The sequence below is a fragment of the Cnephaeus nilssonii genome, assembly GCF_951640355.1.
Source record: "Cnephaeus nilssonii genome assembly, chromosome: 12".
Classification (NCBI taxonomy): Eukaryota; Metazoa; Chordata; class Mammalia; order Chiroptera; family Vespertilionidae; genus Cnephaeus; species Cnephaeus nilssonii.
In genome coordinates this window covers 11,614,698-11,628,825 of record NC_137083.1, presented here as the reverse complement: position 1 = coordinate 11,628,825, position 14,128 = coordinate 11,614,698, and the positions used below count along the sequence as shown (strand labels likewise).

Genomic DNA, 14,128 nt, shown 5'->3' with positions numbered 1-14,128 from the left:
CGCCCCCTCCTTCTCACCGCACCCCCTGGCTGAAAAGCTGGTTCCTTTGTCTGTGATGGTGCCTGCTGCCCTCATGTCCTTGACCCTCTTTCCCACCTGGCTGATCTCTGCTTCCCAGGTCATGTCCTCCGGGGAAGCGTCCCCTGACTCCTCCGTCCTTGGAGGCTCATCCTGCACGCTCGCCCCCTCGCCCAGGTTCCACCCCAGGCACTGGGGATGGCTGGTGTTGTCAGCGAGTCTGCCTCCGGGGCCTGGGGCTCCTGAAGGTCAGAGACCCCCACGGTGCCATGGCCAAGGACAGTGCCTGCACGGGGAGCCACACAGGAAATATCTGCAAACCGGATTAAACGGACTTCCATCATCACAGAGAGGGGCGGGAGAAGAAAAGACACCCCCCCTTCCTATCACATTTCACAGTTTTGGCTGCAGCACTTCAAGTTCAGCTAGATTCACCAGTAAATAAGTAACAACCTCAAACTCTTGACGATTACCTTTCACCATGTTCACTTGCCAAATACGTGTCATTTACCTCGTTTCCCATTCCTGGAAATGTAATTGTCCTCACTGGAATAAATTGCAACAACATTTTTAATGAAAAAAAAAAAAATACTGTCTTTTACAGTATTTTTATTTTGTCCACAATCTTCATTCTCAATTTTATAGACTAGATCTGTGTCTTTTATTTAAATTAATAGGTCTCAAATAAATAAATAAATAAATAAATAAATAAATAAAAGAATGGCTCAATTATTGCATGTGATAATTAATCTCTGAAATTAAAAACTGTCCTCTGTCCAACTGATTTACAAAGAACCTCTTAATGGGGAAGAGAAACTGCTTAATAATCTGCCTCCTGAAACAAAAGCCCATCATTTTTTGGAGGTGGAAGAGCTTTTTTTCAAGGTTTCGGTTTTTAAATCTTCTACCAGGGTTAATGTACTAATTCTTTTGACATTGTGGTGGAAACCCGTTTGAAAGGGGTCTGAAAGAAAAGATTTTCATCCTCTACTCCCTCTCGGAGTAAGCCTGCCCCCACCCCCAGACTCATAAATAAATCAGAAGCATGCTAATGACTAGAGCCTGGCGTCATTTCAGGCTTTGGCCATTCCAAGGACGAGGCACCAGGGGGCACTACAGGACCACGTTTGTGACTTCAGGCGCCATTTTAGCCTTGGATTTTTGGAAAAGAATTTCTTGAAAAAACTGTTAACCTTCTGAGCCCCGGACGTGGTTTTATTTATTGCTTTCAATCTGCTCTCACCACTCATCTTAGCTAGCCGTGCATGGAAGGTTATGTTAAAGGACAATGCCCTGAACAGGGAGACACAATCAGACTACCTCCTCCTGCTCCCTCCCAGCAGTAATGCTGCTCTGGGGTGTGGGTGTGTGTGTATGTGTGTGTGTGTGTGTGTGTGTGTGTGGTGTGTGGTGTGTGTGTGTGTGTGTGTGTATGTGTGTGTGTGTGTGTGTGTGTGTGTGTGTTATTGTTAGCTTTACAACTGAAGAAACCATTCAGGGAAGCCATAACTAAAATGCAGAGGTTTCCCCGTCAAAAAAAAAAATCTTAATGTCTCGGGCAAAAGGGTGTTTTCATCGTTATTACCTCTGTAACCATCTCTGTTCACTTACTAAGTCAATATCAGCAAATATTGATTGCAGCCCTCCATGTGCCGGCCCCAGATATGCCGTGAGGCGGGGCCATGGTGAGGAGGAGGTTCCTTCCACTCCTGTGAGCCAGGTTTCCTCTTAAAGCATCAAAATCCACGTGTGACAGGTGACACGTCTGTTTAGATTATTTCTCTTCCCTCTGCTCTCCAGAAATACATATTTTTCCAAAGAAAAATAGTAAAACTCACCGCTTTCTTGATGTTAACAGTCTCAGACTGAGCACAAAGGCTTAACGCCCTCTTGCTGGAACTGGGTGCTAAGTGACTGAATTTTTATTCATCACATAAAACAGATGCTTGTGGGGGTTTGGTGTTTGGGTTTTTTTTCCCTTTCAAAGTCCTATGCTGATTAGAATTCAGCAAGAGGTGGAGGAACACACCACCACTCTTAGCATCTAATGGGACATGTTTTCTCAGGGACTCAGCTGGCCCTGCTGGGCAGTCCTGGCACCCAGGGCTGGTCAAACTGGGATACACACAGTGGGTTTCCATCACTCCACACCCCTCCACCTAGTCCCAATGGTTTGTAAAAATGAGACTGTACTGTGACATAGTTATTTTACATCCATTATCTCATTCAATGTTCACAGTGACCACCACCCCACCCCCACCCCCACCCCCCAAGCCATCCCCATTCCAAGCTGAGCAAGCTGAGTCTAGAAGAGGTTAATTCCCTGCCCAAGGTCATAAAACCAGTATCCAAACCCAAGTACATCCCCTTGCAAAAATCATGTGCCCTCTGCTGCCGAATACAGGGCTGGGCAAGAGGTAGGTTAACAATAATAATAAATAACACAATAGTTAATAAATAATAATACAAGGATGATCTGTGTTTCATGTACTCACAACCATAAACCTATTTTTTGTCCCACCCTGTATAAAATTCCCAAAGACTGAAAATGACTGCTGTGCGCTTGCCTAAACCCATCCATTTTCTTCTTGGGCACATAGCTGGACTACATTTCCCAGCCTTCCTTGCTGTAAGGTGTGGCCTTTTGAGTCGCTTCCTGCCAGTGGAATGTGAATAGAAGTCAGATACCCCACTTCCACAATCTTCGACTTCCCCTCTCTGCCTGTCTTAGTCCAACAACTAACTTCGAGACCTTGGGGGATGGAAAAGCCACAGAACGAGACGCTGTGTCCCTGAATTACTGCAGGAAGGTGCCGCCAAATACTGACACTTAATGCTTCCGTGAGCAAGATGTAACTTCTGTGTGTTAAGCCACTGTGACTTGGAGTTGTTTAGTAAATACTTAGCCTTCAATAAATAATACACAAGGGAAGATCACGGCATCCATGAAGGCTTCTGCCCGCCCGCCCAGGGGCCCTGGGGTCTTGCTCTCATTCTGCAATAGTGAACTTGCCCCAATCTTCCTGGTCAAGAGGAGAGTATTGAACCAAGTGACCTTGATCCGAAAAAGTCCTGTAATTCTGTGGTAGCCCTCCCTCCCCCGCTGCAGCCCCTCCCCGCAGCTCAGTGTTAGAGGTGGGAGCAAAGTTGCCTGGACCCGTAGGACTCGGCCCAAACTCTTACCTACCCAGTTTTCCTTTTCACAAACACCTTTCCTCCCCGCGGCTGGGCAGCTACAGACAGATCACCCCTCTCAACCCTGGGCAGCTACGGGAGATGTAAGGTGCACCATCAGGAGGACGGTGACTCTGAATGGCTTCGCCCTGGCAGGTCATCATCTCCCTGTCTTCTCCACCTCCTCCCCGGTCTGCCCATGGGATGAGAATAAAAGTCAGATACCCCACCGGGCATATAAGCATCTTCCACCAAGAGTAGTGCTGACGGGAGACCAAGACCTTAAAGCTGTTGGGCATCAGAAGAATTAATAGAAGGACTTCTGCTCTTTGAAAGCACTGATTCTTCTAACGATGTCCCTTTGACATCTATAAAACATTACTCTTGAGAGACTAGGAATATCCTGAGTGGTTCAGGTGATAGCATTTTCTGCCCCTGAATAGGATGTGCTCAAAATGAAGATAATGTCAATATAGACACAGGAGGGACTGAGGATTTCAATTGCACAGGCCAAATCAAGAAAGAAGCGTGTCATTTGCAGCATTGGTGATTCCAGCTGGGTCTCCTATGCGGAAACTAATCCCGCCCTCTTCTGGTCTACCACGGCACTTCCGCAGAAGAGATGCGCACGCTCACACATCACTCCTGTCACTGCCTACCTTGTGTTAGGAGTTCTGCGCCTGAGCTTCTGCCCTCCGGATACTCCCCGAGGGCAGGGAACTTGGCGCTTTCATCCCCATGGCTTCACTGTGCCCACGGCAGAGGTTTGCTGCATAAATACTATTGGGGTTTCTAGAAAAACCAGTGAGACTTGAGAGCTGGGTTTTTGAGAGTTGTGACAAATTGAGGGTCCAAATCCAGGGCTCAGTTGCAGCTGATGGCAGTATGTGGCTGTCTGGAAAAGAAAGGGACAGAGTAGGGGCATAATATCGTATTTTCCAGCGTATAAGACGACTTTTTAACCCAGGAAAATCTTCTATATGCCCAGTTGTCTTATACGCCGGAAAATACGGTATGTGCTCTTAATATTAATATTAAAATACATTTGATTACTATGGCAGGCACTGTTTTTGAGCTGGACACTGATATTCTCCTTCCCCTCTTGTCTGTAACAAATGACTCCCTGTCTGACCTCAGGAGGAGGAGCTGGGGTGGGTGGGTGGCTGACTGACCCCGGCTTGGCCATCCCTCACAATTGTTGGCCAAATAAAATCAGGACCTGCACCAGGATTGTTTAAAGCACTAGCACCCGACTCAACCCAAATTATAAATTACCGTAATTACCAAGGGTAAAGTCCAAGGTTAATGATGAAACAAATTAATGCATACTTAAAATATAGAAACGTGTTCTATAACTATACAAGATGAAATAAGGTTAATTAAAGTAATTTTAAAAATATTAACAGAACCAGAGTTCCAGGGAGTGCAGGAACATTATCAGTACATTTGAATCATTAAAGGATTTAAACAATTTATAGAGGCACGGATAGAGCTCGTATATTTATGAAGGTCAAAAAAAGAATACACTAGCTTTCTTTTGTGTGTCGGAGCCAATTTTGTTTTTACACACTGTGGCATTATGACATATAAGATGGAAGCTGATGCAATATTATTTGTAGATTTCCATTTATGAAAGAGGTTATCTTGCTTATCGAACAAATAATTGATCATGTTTAACCATTCACACGTGAACAGCTGCGTGTAGGACCTTACACGTGAAGACCTACTACCCAAGCCGGTGGTTCGTCACAGCTGGTGCTTCTCTGACTGCCTGGGCGAGCACAGCTGAGGGGAAAGCAGAGCCGTTTCGGCTGCGCTCCCTCTGCTGTGATCGATAAGGGGAAGGTACGACTACCATTTTTAATTTTTAAAATGCAAGATTATCCTGGAGTAAATTAACCTAATCACACAGCGCAAGTAAATTAATGTCAGTTCATTACCTAAGAGCAAAAATAATATTAACCTAGAGAATCTAAATCCACTTCTGACACAAATTCAATTTTTATAGGGTTGCCTTGACAGTCTCTCCTGGATTATATGTGGTGCTCTCCGGCATTCGCTCCCCTGCTAATTGGAAACGTGGGGAGGAAAGACACGAAGGTTCCAGTGGTGCTGAAGAACTGATCTAGTCGCCTTACAGGGCGACACCTCCTCACTACAACCCCCGCGGGGGCTGTGCACGGCAAGCCTGCTATCAATTCCTCCAAAGGAAAGGTCTTGTCCGGCTGGTGTGGCTCAGTGGTTGAGCGTCCACCTATGAACCAGGAGGTCAAGGTTCGATCCCGGTCAGGGCACGTGCCTGGGTTGCGGGCTCCATCCCCAGTTGTTGGGTGTGCAGGAGGCAGCCAATCCATGATTCTCTCTCATCATTGATGTTTCTCTTTCTCTCCCTTCCTCTTTGAAATCAATAAAAATATATTTTAAAAAACACACACACACACAAAGAAAAGGTCTCAGAGCTTAGGCTCTCGTGGCATTAAGGGGATTTTTGCCAAAGCAGCCCAGCAGCTCTCATGTGGAGAATTTGGGTTTTCTGGCTCTTGCCCCCTCCCCCTGCATCCCTGTCTCCTGCAGCCCCCCAAGGGGCCGGGCCTGTGACTTCCCCAAATGGGGCTGCGCGGGGGGGTCACGGACTGGAGGAAAGGCCCTGACTCCTAAAATGTCTCCTCGGCCTGCATAGCTTTGGAAGTTGGGAAACGCATGTTGCAACCTTGAGAAAGGCAGCGTAAATAGAGAGCGTGCCAGCTATTTGTTTTCCTGTCGATGAACGCTCCAAGTTTGGACTGGACACCCTCCAAGGACTGAAGTCGCCTTGAAAAGCAACATGTTAACCCTGAAGCCTTCAGCTGCTATCCCCGCCAGTTCTGGGCTTCTCTCTCCCCCCACCCTTAGAAAGTTCCAAACTCTCTGAGTGTTTGCTTGCTGTGTCTGCTGCCCTCTGATGAGCCGGTTCCTCTTTATAATGCAGAGCAAACCAGGGCCAAAGACAGTGAAGGAAGCAGCCAAATAGTAAAGCCCCCGGTGGAGGGGCTTTTGAGAACTTCTGTAGCAAGGCTTCCTGGAGCCCAGCTCCGACGTGGTTACTAAAACTTGCTCAGACCATGGAAGTGAGTCACCTATTTAGAGCCAAACTTTTCTAGCTTCAAATATTTGTCACACATGCTATTGCATTGTGTTTTTCATTTTATATCATAAATCCTTAACCTTCTCCTTGGAAACATAAATTAGCATTACATTTATTTGTTTGTTTTCTGAACACAAGACATAGCCTATATAATAAAAGGCCAGTGACCTTAATGGCATAACGACCGGAACCATTCGCTATGAGGTGCATTGACCACCTCTCGGTTCCTCCCCCTGGCCCACAGGTTCTAATCACTGGATGGCAAACAGGGAACCACGGGGGACCGGGGTGGGTGGTGGTGGGGTGGGACTGGGGACTGGTGAGTGGGTGGAAGATGGTCCTGATTGCAGGCTAGGCCTAGGGACCCTACCTGTGCACGATTTCATGCGCTGGGCCTCTAGTAGTATATAATAAACAAGTCTAGGTAAAATGATGATTTGAAATCTCTTAATCACTCTTTCTTTTTAGTGTTTACTCTAACCAACTGTTTTTACCATTTAAAAAATTTTAAATATGAATCTTTTTCTAATTATAAAGTCATTACATTCTCTTTATAGGAAACATGGGAAATGAATATAACTAAAAATTATATTATTTGTAATCTCATCACCCATAGTTAAGCATGTTAACATTTTGGTATATTTTTTTTCTCTGCTAGCTATACTGTCTAGATGCTGACTTTTTTCATTTGACCTTATATCATAAATATCTTCCCAATATTTATTTACTATTAATAGTGTTCAAAAATGAGATTTTTAATGACTTCAAGAATATCTCATCATTGGAATGTACCATAATGTTCTTAATTAATCTCCTATTGTTGATATTAAAGGTATCATTCCAGTAAACATATTTCCATGTAAGCCTTTAGTCAGATCTCTCATTAATTACTCAGGGTAGATTCCTAGAAGTGGAATTACTGGGTCAAAGTGTAGAAACAGTGTTACAATTAATACATTTTCCCAGACAGTTTTTTCCAAAGGATGCTTATCAATTTATGGTCCACCAGCAGTGGCCAAGATGCCTGTTACATGCAGGAGATGCCTGTTACATACAGTTTTTTCATCTTGGCCAATACAATAGATACTTCTACTGTGGAAATAAGTGGTGTGGTCCAGCGGTGGGGAAGGCTGAAGACTGGGAGTCAAGGGACCTGGGCTTGAATTTGGACTGCCATTGCTCAATCCTGTGACTTTGCAGAAAACCCTTAGTGGAAAAAGATGAGGATTTGGCACAGTATTGACTGCCCAAATGAAACAGTGAAAATGCTTTGTAAGTGTAAAATGTAAGGTGTTCTTATTACTGCAAGGTGCCTACACATTGCTACTAGCACCCAAGAAAAATTAGGAATTGAGTATGCAAATTATTCAAAACAAATGAAATGTTATCGAAATATTGTTTTAAGATTTCCTTTTAAAAATAGTTGATTTGCCCTAACCAGTTTGGCTCAGTGGATAGAGCATCGGCCTGCGGACTGAAGGGTCCCAGATTTGATTCCAGTCAAGGGCATGTACCTTGGTTGCGGGCACATCCCCAGTAGGAGGTGTGCAGGAGGCATATGATCAATGTTCCTCTCTCATTGATGTTTCTAACTCTCTATCCCTCTCCCTTCCTCTCTGTAAAAAAACAATAAAATATATATTTTTTTAAAAAATAGATGATTTTCTTATTAGCATATTTCCTCACATCTCTTTCTGAATTCACACACACACACACCAGTGCCTGAAATCCCAGATGAGCCTAACTATAATGCCTGAAATAAAGTTGAATATTGTCTTGGATTAAACAGACTAATTCAATTGTTAATATTTCCATGGGAGGTGGGTTTGGGTGTAATTGAGATTTAGATGGAGGTGACATAAAACTCGGGAAATCTTTCCCTTTTAACCACCACAACGCAATACAAAGCTTTCCCTCTAGTCGGGCTGCTCCGTTCCAGTCATTTCAACACAGAATCCTCCATCCGTATTCTTTCCCTCTCCTCATTGTAGCTGTATCTCCTCCAAGGTTTGCCCAGGATTACTTTCTCCTGAAGTCTCTCCCCGCAACCCGAAGTACGAGGAGCAGAGGGCTCTCCTTTCCCGGGATTCTCACCTGTGAACGCACAGGCCAGCTCTGGGCACCCTGCCCGGCAAGGCCCCTTGGTCACTTCTAAGGCACAAATATCTCCTCCCCGTCCACACTGTAAACAGGGAGAGAGATTCTTCCTTCCCATTTGCAGCTCTGTGCACACCCTTGGCCCTAAATTAACTTGCCCCTGAGGCTGATAAAGAGAAAGTTTTACCGGGGGCCAAGGAGTCACTTTCCCAGTAACTCCCACTGGGGAGACTTTCTCTAGACCTCGCCCCCCTTGGTGTGAGGGGGATGGAGGGCAGATCAGTGCCTCCAGCCACATTTCTTCTGGGGACTATTTTCCCTCATTAATTTGTGCTGACGGGATAAGAATAGCTCACAACCCAGAGGCAAAGGCTAATATGGGCAGTTGTGTTCTTTCCTCATTTTTCCCTCACCCTCCACCCTCCTTGCTAAATATATATCCCTTTTCTGATTAAATGTCATTGGTTGTTGTTTTTTTAGAAACAAACCCAAAGAAGAGGCTGTGTTTTGGTATAATCATTATGATTCCCTAAGAAATACTAGTGTTCTGAGGGCATCGATGTCATATTCACATTTTGAGAGGTGAATCTTGACTATGTTTTTTTTAGTGCAAACTCTAGATTCATTCCAATTTCCAGAGGCTTAGGTAGGGCATATGTGATTGCAAGAAACAGAAAGCTACCCAAATTATTCATGTCAAAGGACAGAGTAGAGGTTAAGGGAGCTGCATGAGCCTTTTGCAGCACATGGAGCTAGAGCTCTGTGATCTATAAAGGAAACACTGGTTTCAAAAGCAGGGCTTTCTATGAAAGAGAAAGACTTTCTGTGCTGGACTAAGGAATCGCTACAATAATCTATACTAATTAAAGGGTAATATGCTAATTAGACCAGGTCGACCGGCCATCTTCCAGACGTCCGGCTTCCTTCTGGACAAAGCCATGGTGGTGGGGGCTAAGGCAGAGGCAGTTAGGGGCAATCAGGCCAGCAGGGGAGAGTAGTTAGGGGTGAGATCAAGCTGGCAGGGGGTTAGGGGCGATCAGGCCAGCAGGGGAGGGCAATTGGGGGCAACTAGGCTTGCAGGGTAGGGCAGTTGGGGGCAACCAGACCAGCAGGGGAGGGCAGTTGGAGACATTAGGCAGGCAGGCAGGTGACTGGTTAGGAGCCAGTGGTCCTGGATTTCGAGAGGGATGTTTGACTGCCGGTTCTGGCCTAAACCGGCAGTCAGACATCCCCCGAGGGGTCCCGGATTGGAGAGGGTGCAGGCCGGGCTGAGGGACACCCCCTCCCCCCCATGCACAAATTTTGTGCACAGGGCCTCTAGTCTATAATAATAAAAGCATAATATGCTAATTAGACCAGATGTCCTTCCTTCCAGACAAAGCCGCAGCAGGCGGGGGCCACGGCAGAGGTGGCAGAGGCCCCGGCCAAGGCCGTGGCGGGCAGGGGCCGGGCCAAGGCCCTTGCACGAATTTCATGCATCGGGCCTCTAGTAAAGAAATAAAATTCTTTACTTCTCCTCAGGCGACTGGTAGGGTTCAGGGAACCTTTCTAGCTACTGAGAGCCCCCACTTTGTAGTGGGAGAAGGTGGCCCAGGCCTGGTGTCAGCTCTGAGGGAGTACACAGATTGCAGCCATGTAGGTCTACAATTGGGGCATTAGGTCCTGGGCACTGACCCAGGACAACTTTCCTCAGACTTTACAACACAGTTACAGAAAGAGCATTTGGCAGCTATCCTGAGGAGAAGTTCTGAGAAAGAGGGCCACAACCCAAACTATAATTGCCTCCGAAAATTAGGTCAAAGTTGTCAGCATCAGTTGAGGACCTAGAGGCTAAAGTCAGAGTACTGGGCGACCAACCCCTAAACAGATTCATTAGCGGCCTTCTTCAGAAACCGGTCCATGGGGTCTATCTGCTCCGTTGGCAACCGTGCTTCAAGACAATACATTAGGAGCCAAAGCTGAAATCTGAGTTTGCCCTCACCACCACCGAAGCAAATCACTCCACCATCCAGAGCTTTCAGCTACTCCTGTTTTCCCAACCCATTTCACATTTCATTTTTATTTTAGTGCCATTTTAATTTTAGAATCATCTCAACTCTTTTTTATATAACTACTGAAACAAAGATACTAGATAAGGCTGTGCACAGCTCCCCAAACCGGGCATTCCACCGTTTGGGGAACAGAATAGCTCTACCCTGGCTCCCAGACTCAGTCCACACTCCCATTCTACCCACGCCCTTCAAATCTGCCCTCCGACCTTCTCAGGTTCCACAAACACACACAAGAGGAAGCCGAGTCTATTGCTGACATCACCGATACTGAACAAAAGATGAAGTAGCAGCCTACCAAGCTCTCGCTCCAGTCATGAAATAAATACTGCTGCTGACTTGTGACCCTGGGTGACAGACCAGCCCCAGGGGTTGCGCTAACAGGATAAATCCTCCTGAAGCTGTAGGCCTTGCTTCCCAGGTACCACAGCTGTTGAACCTGAGAAAATGGAAAGGAAATACAGCAGTCCCCTTGTCTATCAGACATTCTCATTCTGCTGCAATCAAGTGAGATGAAATCTGTGAAAGGTCTTTGAAAATACTAAAGCGTAAGGGAGGCCATACAAGAAGGGTTACAAGGGGTATCATGTCACCTATTTCAAGTAAGAGTTGGATACATGTTATCACTAACATTTTGAATTCCAAGTTTAAAAGAGACAACTAAACCAAAATCAGCCCATGGTAGAGGCAGCGGCGCTCTGCGAAAGGTCCACACGCTCACCAACATTTCCAGCCTCCATTGCAGTTAGTCCGGAGCCAAAGACTATGAATGAGCAGGAGGGCTGATGGGCTGTGCATCACTTTGGTTCAGAGTACTTAGCAAGAGGAATGTGTCCACACTTGCCTACCTCCTTCTTCAGTTACCTTGGAAACCTGGATCCCTGAGTCACTAGATGGAGGAGTGCCTTCCAACATGAAATGCAAAGCTCAGTATGAGGGCTAAGTCATAGAGGTTCCAGTGTTCATTTAGTATCTTAGCATAACCAAGACTATCTTTGAAAATACACCGACTTTTAAAAATTTACCAGGACACAATAAAAGGAAGTGATTGCAAGTGGTATAGTTCTTGTACTGGGTCTACACCATCAATGATCGAGGTATTAAAGCAAAAAGAGTCAATCCCAAGTCAGCTAACCCCTTATACAGTGAATAAACTTCAAACCTAGTGGGTCAGTGGGTCAGTGGATTAAATAAAACAGCTGACTTTGGCACTCAAAAGTCTCATTCTGATCCAGTCGCTTATTCTTTCTAAGACCCTAAGTAATTTAACCTCTTCTCTCCGCTTTGGTTTTTAAGATGTAGGGAAGGACCTGCCTCAGAGGGTTTCGGCGAGCAATAAAAATAACTGTAAAGCACTTTCCTGGCACAAAGTGCTGCATAAATGCTTAATGATTTCCTTTAATGATATCATGGGCAGGGAGGGGTGCTGTACTTTTAGGTGAAATGTTTTCATTGGAGTTATAGCATGTAATACTCTAGATGGCAAGGCCTGATGGATGGCTGAAATAAGGATCTTTTGGGGTTTTTTTTGAGTCTTGATAATTTAATCATTTCTCATTCATCTCCAAAAGTTGCATCTAATTAAACACATGCAGGACTCAGATCTCACAGAGGAAGCTGATGATGGCCTGCATAAAGAGAGCAGACTGCCCAATGCCATGAATGAAGGCCATCAGCTTTGTTCGTGAATTCTGCTTTGGACAAAAAGTACTCAGGAAAAGTGAAAGAAAATGTTGAGCTTTGTTTTCCCTTTCTCCCTCCTCTTTTTATTATTAAAAAAAAAAACTTACTTGGATTTAGAAAACATAGGCTTATACTGAGCCCAGGTCAGAGTCTCAAGGGGAAGTCATTTACTTTCTAATGCAGGTAGTCACATTGTTCTCTACAGCAGGAAAGAGAGCATTTGGTCAAATATACCCATCCGTGATGGAGAGGCCACATTCTTGTCTGCAATTATTATGGCCAAAGAGTAAAAAGTGAGAGGAAAAAGGCAGGGACATTATATATAAATGTAATTATAGAAACCTTATATTATTTTCTGTATCTGTCATGAGTTTGAGAAAATTTACCCTCATGTTTGTTTGCAAACATCGAAAACTGTGTTCATATAGATGCTCCCACCTCTGAGTCATTCTAATTCTCAAATGCCAGACGTGCCCCTCGCCTTCCCAAGAGTCCTCTCACAACAGCTACCATGTACTGAATGCTTACTTTGTGCCAGAGTTTGCACCGTGCAATGAACTTGATCTCATAGACTCCATGCAGTAATCCTATAGGCAGGAAGTATTTATCCCATTTTACAGAAGAGGAAGTGATGCTCAGCAAATGTAAATAACTGACCCCGAAGTCATAAGGCTGGTAAGGAGCAGATCCTGGATCTAAACCCAGTCTAACTGCTCCCACAGGGGAGTTTGGAATTTGGACAGAAAGTGGGGCAGACTGCAATTGTAAATAGGGTTGCCAGAGCAGGCCTCAGGGTGAATATTTGAGCTTCTTTGAAGGCAAGGCAGTTCGCCTTGTGAATGGCTGAGGGGAGAACATTCCAGCAGAGGGAACAGTCAGTACCAGGCCATGAGGTAGGGGCCGTAAGCTGGCCTGTGTTGCGGAAGCAGAGTGAGCAAGAGGGAAAGGGGAAGGAAAGAGGTCAGCGAGATAAGGAGTGGAGGCCATGGATCATGCAATCCACTCTAAGGGCCTGGCTTTACTCTAAGTGAAATGGGGCATCCCTGGGGGGTTGTAGGTGGAGGAGTGAGATGATGAGATTTAGGCTTTAAAGGAATCACTGGTTGCTGTGTTAAGAACAGACACGGTGGCTGGAAGACACACCAGGAGATACTGAAGTATCTAGTAGCGATGCTGTGATTTAAAAAAAGAAATATATATTTGGTCTTCAACCTCTTCCTGGCACAAAGTTCCTAAAACCCCTAGAATTTCCTAAGTGATGAGAGGGGCTAAAGGTTTGTCATGTTACTGAGGTGACCTTTGGAATGCCCCCAGATCACCTGAGGATGGGACTCCAGAGGAACCAACTGGTGGTTAAAGGCTTGGAACTTCCTGTCTGACTCCCCTAACCAGCCCCCTTCCACCCGACCTCTGGGGAGGGGAGAGGGTTGGAAGTTGAATGCATCACAATAGCCAATGATTTAATTAATCGTGCCTAGGTAATGAAGCCTCCGTAAAAATCCAGAAGGAGGGGTTGGGAGAGCTTCCGGGTTGGTGCACCAGAGAGGCATGGAAGCTGTGCCCCCTTCTCATGCCTCACTTAGGCATCTCTTCCATCTGGCCGTTCCTGAGGTACGGCCTTTTAGGATAAACTAGTGACCTGGTAAGTAAAATGTCTCCCTGAGTTCTGTGAGCTGCTCTCGCAAATTAACCTACCCAGGGAGGGGGAGTCTCTGGAACCTCAGATCTATAGGTCAGTCAGAGCACAGGGGACAACCTGGGCTTGCACCTGGCCTCCAAGGTTGGGGAGTGGGGACAGTCTCGTAGGACTGAGCCCTTCTCCTGTGGAATCTGATGCGATCTCTGGGTAGAATGGGTCATAATTGAGTTGAATTGTGTGGACAAAAAAAGGGGCCACATTCTAAACCTGACAAGGTCAGGAAAGGCTCGCATGATGGGTCTTACAAATCAAAGTTACCACACAGGGTGGTCTGAATGTAAAAAG

At 45.6% G+C, this 14,128-nt stretch overlaps 1 pseudogene across 1 annotated transcript in view; it reads right to left on the bottom strand.

The window, feature by feature from the left end:
* The window catches only part of LOC307108684 (ferritin light chain-like), a 732,105-nt pseudogene that overhangs the window by 505,179 nt on the left and 212,798 nt on the right, over positions 1–14,128 (bottom strand). The window lies entirely within an intron of this gene.